Raw genomic sequence first — 9,641 nt, forward strand, 5'->3', positions numbered from 1 at the left:
AAAGCATGAGGACCTACCAAATTCCGGATGAATGCTGACGTTCGGATAGCTGCAACAACGAACCTGTAGCTCTACCGTCCACCTGTGCCTGCACCTAAAAGTAGACGTTTGTATGGAATTAGTACACACTTGTACTAAGTATGGATATATGCAAGCACACACCAGGGACATGCATGAGGAAGAAGAGCTCTTTCCTAACAACATGATGTTTGGAAGTCAAGTTAGTGGACTTGCTAAATTGAGATTGGGAAAGTTATGCCATGAGAGTGACATGCATCATTATAATTGTCGTATGACACACAACACATAACATCTTCATATAACATATAACATATAACACATAGTTTCTTTCATATTATTCATTCATATACCATGACACCTTATTATCATAGACTTAACCTTAAGACTTTCCAAAATGAGGGCTCAACATATGGGACCTCAACTAGGGAGACTTTTTTAGCAAACACAGAGTCTGCTTCATTCCTTCATACGTATTTCATTTCAATTCATTCATAGGCCAGTGCGAACACCATCTATACCTAGGATGTAGTTTAAGACTTTCATCAGGTTTGTTGTGCAATGATCAGGAATAACCTAATGTCATTACCTGAATCTAGCTCACCTCTTGATTATCCTATCCTAACACCCTCAGTATCATTCGTTTCTTTATATGATTCATTTGAGGATGGCCTCGTTCATTTATTGGGAACTTTAACTTTAACCGATATTGATCATGTGAGCATCATGAAATCCAGTGTCTCCCTCACACCGAAAAGAGGTGGAATCACCGGCCAAAGCGATTCAATAACATGCTAGCGTATATGGGAATTTAACCCCGCCAGATCCCTATAGTGGCAATATAGGTTCAAAGACTAGGAGATGTATGGAGACCCATACCCGCCAAGCCGGACAGTCTCATCTCATGAGAGTTACGTGAACCTCCGCCCTTCCCGAAAGAAGGCATCACCGCTCATAGCTAGCCTATCGATGCTCAGTATAAAGTTCCATTACATTCAACTCATACATCATGGAAGCTGGCTTCTAGTATGAGGACATCATAGCTCAATAGATGATTTCTCATCTCATCATTTGTATTAAGTGTTTTAAACTCAATATTTTTCATTAGAGTGTTCATAGAGACTGGTCTCTTTATTATCTTACACTCTCATTGGTGAGTACGTATTGGTAACATTTACTTAGGATCATTTGAGATTGCTCTCATCATATACATTCGCCTCACGTCATGTTGTCACTACATTCTTCATTATTAGCACCTTTATTTTTCATAGTTACTCACCTCTTATTACGTGAATGTTCATTTCTTCATTTCATAATTCATCTCATCATATGCCAATGCACTTGGCCATTTAGCGTATCTTATATTTGTACTTAACCCTCCTAAGATTCATCATTTCATTATGTACATCTTAGGTTCACTTAATTTTTGAACGTATGTTAGACTTATGTGTCTATAGATACAAGTCATGAGGCTTCATTCATAGTTTGCTAAGTGATTCTTACTTTCATAAGATTATGTATTGCAAGACTTATGTATCTTGCATATATGCCAAGATCTTGATTTTTGATCTAAGTAGATGACATTATTCTTGAATATTTTACTCACATATGACTTATGTATCAGTACGGAGGTTTTTGGGCATGGGAACCCAAATCTTGAATCACTTGGATATCATTTATATATTTTCATTGATTTTTCTAATATTCATAACATTAGAACTCTAAATTAAATTTCAACATTTTCATGAAATAATTAATTTTCTACTTTAATTAGAATTCTAAATTAAATCTCAATATTTATATGAAGCAATAAATTTTCTATTTTTAATTAGCATTCTAAATTAAATCTCAATATTTACATGAAAGGATAAATTTTCTATTTTAATTAGAACTCTTAGGTTGGCCGAAGGGTTGTGGGTTCGAACCCCCTCAACCTCTTCTATTTTTTTTTTGCCTTGAATATAGCTGGGAGGTCGTGGGTTCGATTCCCACGCCTCACAATCCTTTTTCTTTCATTTTCCTTTATCCTTTGAGCCTGTTTCAGCTTACTGAGGGGCGTGGGATCGATTCCCCATGACCCCATAGTCCCTTTTTTTTTCAGGCGCGAGGGGCGGGGATCGATTCCCCACGACCCCTCCTTTTTTTCTCAACTGCTGCAATCGCTAAGGGTCTTCCACGTCGTGGTATCGAAACCCCACAACGACATCTTATTTTTCCCTTTTCTTCCGCCGGCCCCCAGCCCCCAGTTCGAGCCCCGCCTGGCACGTTCTTTTTATTTATTTATTTGGGCATACTTTGGTGAGGTCTTGGGTTCGATCCAAGCAGACCTCACCTATTTTTTTTTTGTTCAAAATTTCTAGAATTCATCTACAACTTGTTTTGAGGTTCTGGAACATTACTCCACAATTTTGTACATCATTTTTACGGGTTAATTTAGCATTTATTTCTTATACATTCGTTAAAGTTTTTAAGACAAGATTAGAGGGATGATTTGATCATTTGTTTTCATTAGAATTTATAGCATTTCAATCGTGTAAAATTACGATTTTAAGGGTCTCTAATTGCACATAAAACACGAATAACCTCTATGCTATTAATATGCTAAAGAAAAACTCAAAATCATGATCACAATCTTGCACAAATTCATACGTATTTACATACATATTCCCAAAAGACACAAAATATAAACATGTAGTCATGAACACATACTCGAAACGAGATCATCATCACAAACAAGTATCCCTAAATTCTACCAACAAGAATACCCAACCTAAGATCATAGGGAGCTAGTGACAGGGGCATGCAACGGGGAACAACCTTAGTTTCGAGATGAATAGTTTGAATCGTAAGGGACCTCTTGGGAAAGGAGCCAAGAGAGAAGAAACTCATACCTTTATTGATGTTCAAACGAAGAATTCGCTACCCACAACTCTCTCCAAAAATCAATCCAATTACCTCAACGTCCACACCACTCAACGAATAACTTCTCTTCGCCTTAATAATATATTTTTTTTGGTTGCTTTGTTTTTCTTAAAATTTCATGTGAGTTCTTCAAGCGTGAAAAACTGTTGATATTTGGCAGAATAACGTGAGAAGATGGAGAACGTGAGAGAAAGAGTTAAGAAGCGTGTGAGAGAGAGAACTACTAGGATTAGGAGACTAATTCAAGACTTAGTCAAATAGAATTTAAATTACATTAATAAAATTCTGGTTTATCTTAATTAATACGCGAAAGGACCATTATGCCCTTAAAATTTCAGATTTTTAATTAATAATTAAATCACCTTAAGTACCTATTTATTCTTTTTTTTTGGATCGTTACAACTCACCACATGTCTTTTCCTTTCCCCAAACACATTTTGATGGTCTCCACATATTTGTAGAGAGAATTGATTCTTTAAAATTTCAATCTTTTCTTGAATTTTAAGATTTTGTAAGTCTCTTCAACGATAAGATTACAATTCTCATTTTTAAGAAATCAATTTGTTTATTTTTAAAGAGATAATATCTTTAACCTAATTAATGAATTTTGAAAATGATTAAGATATAAAATCTATTCTTATTTTTCTTCCTTCAAAGTAACAATTATTCGGTCTCATCCCACAAAGTCGTAGGATATATATCCCAAGAAAAAGTCAATCCTAGAATGATTTTTTTAGAAACATATTTTACTAAAACAAAACTTCCAGGCTTGCATATATTATTTGTACATATATATGCTTTAGAAATTTTATATTCAGTATTTATTTTATGATCACTAGCATTACGAAGACTATGTGTAGTGTTCTTAAAATATCTTGACGGAATTAATTCTTCTTGAATGCAATTTAAATCAGCTTCACTATCAATAAGAGCAATAAAATCCTTCTTTAAGTCATAATCAATAAAAAGAGTAATTTTTTCTAAAGATTTATGAGCTGTAATTAGCTCGATAGCTTTTAAATATAATTTTTTATTATGAGTAGACACGTTATGAACGTCATAAAGATTACTCTCTGGAACACCAAGAGGATCATCTTCAACTATGACATGTTTCCATGATGATTCTTGTCTTTACTTTCTATATAAGTAATTCTCTCATCAAGAATTATATTATGATTTTTGAGAGAAGATATTTCATTTTTGAGATTATTTATCTCCTCGATAAAATCTTGGACTGTAGTGAAAATATGATCTTTTTGAGACCTAAGTTTTAGTTGTCTCCTTACTTGTGTCATGGTATAAGCATTATTATGAGCAGGATTTTTATTAGGAATTCTAGCATTAGTAGAGTTGATGGTATTATCAATCTTGTCAATAATTTGGAACCTTAATGTCGGATTATCAGTCACTCTGAGCATTTCTATCCAATTGTCATTACTTATATAATTGATGTTTAAGTCTTTGAATGAAAATACAATTGATAGAATTTATCCGTATCTTTATCACAAGATTGACCAATTTTGCAAGACGTACATTCTTTCTCAGATGAGGACACATAGTCTTTTTCATGGAGAACTTTTAGGTCCTCACTAGCATAAGATTCCTCTCCGTCATTATTATTAGGGGTTGAATTTTTCAAAGAAAAATTGATGAGGATTTTACATAAAGAATCTTTAATACTATCCTCTAGATCAAGGCTTTTAATCTTATCCTTTACCTTGCAATCCATTGTATAATGACCTACTCTTCCACATTTGTGGTAGACATTTGATTTATTATTCTTATAAAACTTTTTTTTATCTTTATAATTCATTTTCCTTTTTTCCAGCTTGTCTAATCGTTTCTTTGTCATGTACTGTTTATGATGCTTTTCTTTATAATTTTTTTTCGTTGTATGTCTATTATACTTCTTAGAGGATTCATGTATATCAATTGCGAACTGTTCAAAAAAAATTTCTAATTGTTGTTCTCATTTAGATGATATCTTTTAATTTGTTGATTCAACTTGATCTCATTACATAAAGAGAGACCTTCGCTAGTGCAGACACTTATAAGTTTTTCATAAGTATAATCATCTAATCAATATAAACTGCATTTCTTCTAAGGGCTTTTCTAACTCTTTCTGCAAATAAAGTAGGGAGCTCATCTATAATTTTGGATTTCTAATGAAAGTTATTACACCGCGGTAATTTCATAACCTTAATAGGAAAATATCCTTGTACCATCTAAAGGAAGTAAGGGTTTTGCATCTAAGGTTTTGGAGCATAGTCCTTATGGTTTCACTATTATCTGACCATATTCCATAAAAATGTTCGATAATAGTTAGAATCTAAGTGTAAACTACATTTGTAATTATCCCATTTCATCCTTAACGACATTTAAAATGACTATTCGTTGAGATTCTGAGAAATAATTATCCCACCAATCCTTTAATTGGCCTGTAAATTCAACGATAGTCATGTTTGCTGTGTCTTTTTCAGAATTCTTATTTGCCTTACAGATTGTGTTGTATATAAGAATTCTTTATCTATCCATAAATACATAAAATACTCCACTCATAAGTCTCTATCCCACTAAAACTATTGAAGACATAATATTCTTGCTCCTCCAAGAGAATATCTTGAGGACTCGTCCTAGGATAGTAATACATTCTTCGAACCGATTTTTAGCATGTTTCTCTGAGATTTTATCAATCTCATTTGGAATATTATTCCTATCAGTGATATCTTTCTCACTTAGTTGGAGGGGATTAATATTTAACCCCTGAATTCTTTCTTGAAGTAATCTCTCAATATTATCAAACTTTGATAATTTAAAGTCTTTAATTTCTGGAGGGGGGTGAATAGTAGGAGTATCCTTCTCTTTTTCTTTATCAGGGATCTTAGATTTTTCCAATTCAACACCTAAATGGCTAATTTTGTCATGCAAAGAAATAATATGTTCTCCTAAAATGCTTACATAAATATTTATGTAATTGTTTTGACGTATTAACGTTTTAATATGCTTGAAAGTAATAAGAGCATGTTATTTTCATCAAATAACTTTGCAACTGCAGTAAAGTATATGATTTTATCATCCTTTTCAATTTGAAAAGATTGTCGAGGAGGTAAGAAGTATTTAGTAATTGTACCATCAAATAATTTATAATCCTATTATGACATAGAAATATAGTTATAAACATATTTCATCCATTGTAAATTATGGTACAAAAGCAATAGCTCTATTTAATTTAGAAAGATCACTATAAAATTCTTCTTGAAAGAATGTTTGTTGATTATTATCAAAAATTTTAATGAACTACTTTCTAAATGATCCCCATTTGGGTTGGAAAAATTCATTTGAATTTTCTTTCTTACCGACGATCCCGTTTAAAGTCATAATTTCTTATCTATCCATGTAAATTATTTGGAAAGTCCATTTCAGACAAAATAGGGTCCATATTAGGGGTAGCTATATGAATTTCGATCTTGATATTATCAACTCTCTAACCTTCTTTCATCTAAGAAGTAGATATTCTAGAATTTTCTTCTTCTCTAATATGAGAAGTAGGCGCTCTAGAAGGCATATCAACAATATAATCAACAGGAGATATGTAGGATGAGTTAGTTCTCAACATTCTTGAAGGAAAACCTATATTATCAGCATAACTCATTAATAAATTTTTGTCAGTGATTTTTTTCTCACTGTCCCATTTGGAGTTTGTTCAATATCCAAAATATCAGGATTTATATTGATTTTTGGTGGGACTGCTTCTAAAAATATCAGGATCACCCATTCTTTAGGAAAATCAATTTTATCCCATTTAATAGATGTTCTAGTTATAACTTTAGACTTATTAAAGTTTATTTCTATTAAAATTGTTTCATTTTTAAAATTCATAATTTTACACATAGAATTTAAAGTGTATAAAGACTTATAGTAAATTTTATAACAAATACATATAACTTCTATACCAGATAAATAATTGCAGCCATGCAATTTTATACTTAATATTTAAATATTTAGTGAATTTTCATCATTTAAAGAGATTTACAAATTATGATAAGCATTAAAATAAACAGGGTCATATGTCAAACTGGTTTGAACTGTCCCTATAAGAGATTTTTTTTAATTCTGATTTCCGTCACCTCTCAGGGCTGCTATAAAGCTTTCTGGTAGGCCTCTTAAAGTGAGGGGCTTAAAAGCAATTTGTACTAAACCAATATTTTCTCTATAAGGAGAAAAATCACTTTCAGATAATAATCTAAAAGTACCATGATCCGAATCCTTGATAATTGTTTCTTCTGTGATTTTAACAATTTGTTTAAATCTCATTTTTTAAAAAGTATTCATTTGATATATAACCTTGGGTTGGATTTTAGGAATAGTCCATTTATTTAGAAGATCTATTTGTTGAGGCATATCATATTCCTCTTTTCTAATGTTTTTAACAGTAAAATTATTATTATTATTATTATTATTATTATTATTATTACTATTATTATTATTATTATTATTATTATTATAATAATAGTATTCATTTGATATATAACCTTGGGTTGGATTTTAGGAATAGTCCATTTATTTAGAAGATTTATTTGTTGAGGCATATCATATTCCTTTTTTCTAATGTTTTTAACAGTGGTATTATTATTATTATTATTATTATTATTACTATTATTATTACTATTATTATTATTATTATAATTATTATTATTAAACGTGCAATTAACCATAAATTATCCTAAGAGTAGATCATATTCCTCGTGCGAACGATCCTACCCTCAGTTAGGTTCTTTATTTGACAATGATTTCTTTTTTAGAGAGGTATAATTTAGGTATATCAAATTTTCGCGTCACTGCCAGGGAGAAATACTTTTAGTAGGTTAATTTTGTTATTGAACTTTAGTCAATTATTTTCTAATTTTACTTTTGTTTTTGTTTTTATTTTCTACTGGTGTTGTTTGGAGTTTATGCGAAGTGTACAAAGTCAAGACAATTTCATGACCCCATACGATCTTGAATTAAGAAAAACTCTATGAAAATGATTGGAACAAGTCAAAATCAGAAAATCAATGAAGATTCTATCTAAAAAATTCATGGATATGTTGTTAGATTCCAACCTCACGGAGCAACGGGGGAGTAAAATCGACTAGCACCTGATGTGTGTCTTCACTATAGGGTGGATCATAATATGACAGGATAGACAGGTGCCATTGTGGTGCCTCTGTTGCCTATTGAATATACGTTATGGTTCTAAGCAGCCCGATGCAAATACTCAGTGGTAGAGGGTGTTTTGTTGGGCTACCATCAGAGGACCCATTTGCTCATCTAAACAAAGTCGTAAGTGTTTGTATGAGTAGTGTCCAATGACCAAATTTGAATATGGATGCAATTGGTTTAAGAGTATTTTCATTATAACTAACAGGTGACACTACAATATGGTTGTCTGGGCTACCTTATAAGTCAATCACCACATGAGATGAGCTACATAGAGAACTATTAGCCAAATATTTCCTGGTTTCAAAGAAAATGAATCTTAAAGATAAAATTCATAATTTTGTGGCTTCACTTAGAGAATTGATTGGTAATGAATGAGAGAGATTCATCGGTTATATAAGGTGTGTTTCAAATCATCGAATTGGTGATTAACCGCTAAATGAGTAATTTATCAAGTCTAGATAACAATGTGAAAATTGTGCTAGATACTATTTTTGGAGGATCTTATGGAGCAAACACACTCTAAGAGATTGTTGAGAAACTTGAAAGGATCTCCAAGAATACTAAGGCTTGTAGCACTCAGTCGGCCTATGATGCCTACTGGATACCCCGTGCATGGTACTCATGTTATACTTTTGCATTTTTTTCTTATGCAGCTCCCAATTCGAGTTACCTTCAGTGCTGCGCGTTTGGATCTGTCATGCCATCCCAGACTTAAATTGTGGTGAGATCCTAACGTTTAGAGACTTGCTACTATTCTACCTTTTTTACTGTCTTTCATTTTGTGTTTTAGATTAGTCATTTCTCCCCATATATATATATATATAGTGGATGCCATCATGTCCCGACTTCATGTCATGACATTTTTCTTTGAGTAGCTTACATCGTAATTTTAACTCTCTCTAATAAGAAGTCAATTAAGTTCATTTGTACATTGAGTAATATACTATAAGAAAAAGGGTAAATAAGACCCCCTCAATTTTCATTTATTAGCTAAGTTTATCCTTCGTTGGGCTATCTGACTATTCATGACCCTATATTTATTAAAGTCATCACATATACCTTCTAAGTTAATGATTCCCCAAATTGATCAAAATCAATCGATTTCTCTTTTGACCTTACCCAATCCATGATCTACTGACTCAACACATTCAATTTAATTATTTTCTCATCTTTTTCGTTTCAATCCTCTTCCTTCTTTTTCACCATTCTCCATCCTTCAAGTTCAATCAACCTACTACGCTAATATAAAAAAGAATACAAAGCAAAATACAAGTAAAATAAAAATAAAAATACAAAGTCTAACGATGATGATGTCAATATTCATTTCATGTGATGCTCTCTTCGCTGAGTTTTTTAGCCAAAAGGTGAGCTACTCTTGGGCGCTAACCACTTATGAGTGGAAATAACAAGAAGTAGGTGCAAATCCTTTTATATCAGGTTGCAGGTCTGTAACTTTTCTATTGTCCACTCGTAGTCACCATTTCAGCCATAACTATCAC

Source organism: Solanum lycopersicum, chromosome 8, assembly GCF_036512215.1.
Source record: "Solanum lycopersicum chromosome 8, SLM_r2.1".
Taxonomy (NCBI): Eukaryota; Viridiplantae; Streptophyta; class Magnoliopsida; order Solanales; family Solanaceae; genus Solanum; species Solanum lycopersicum.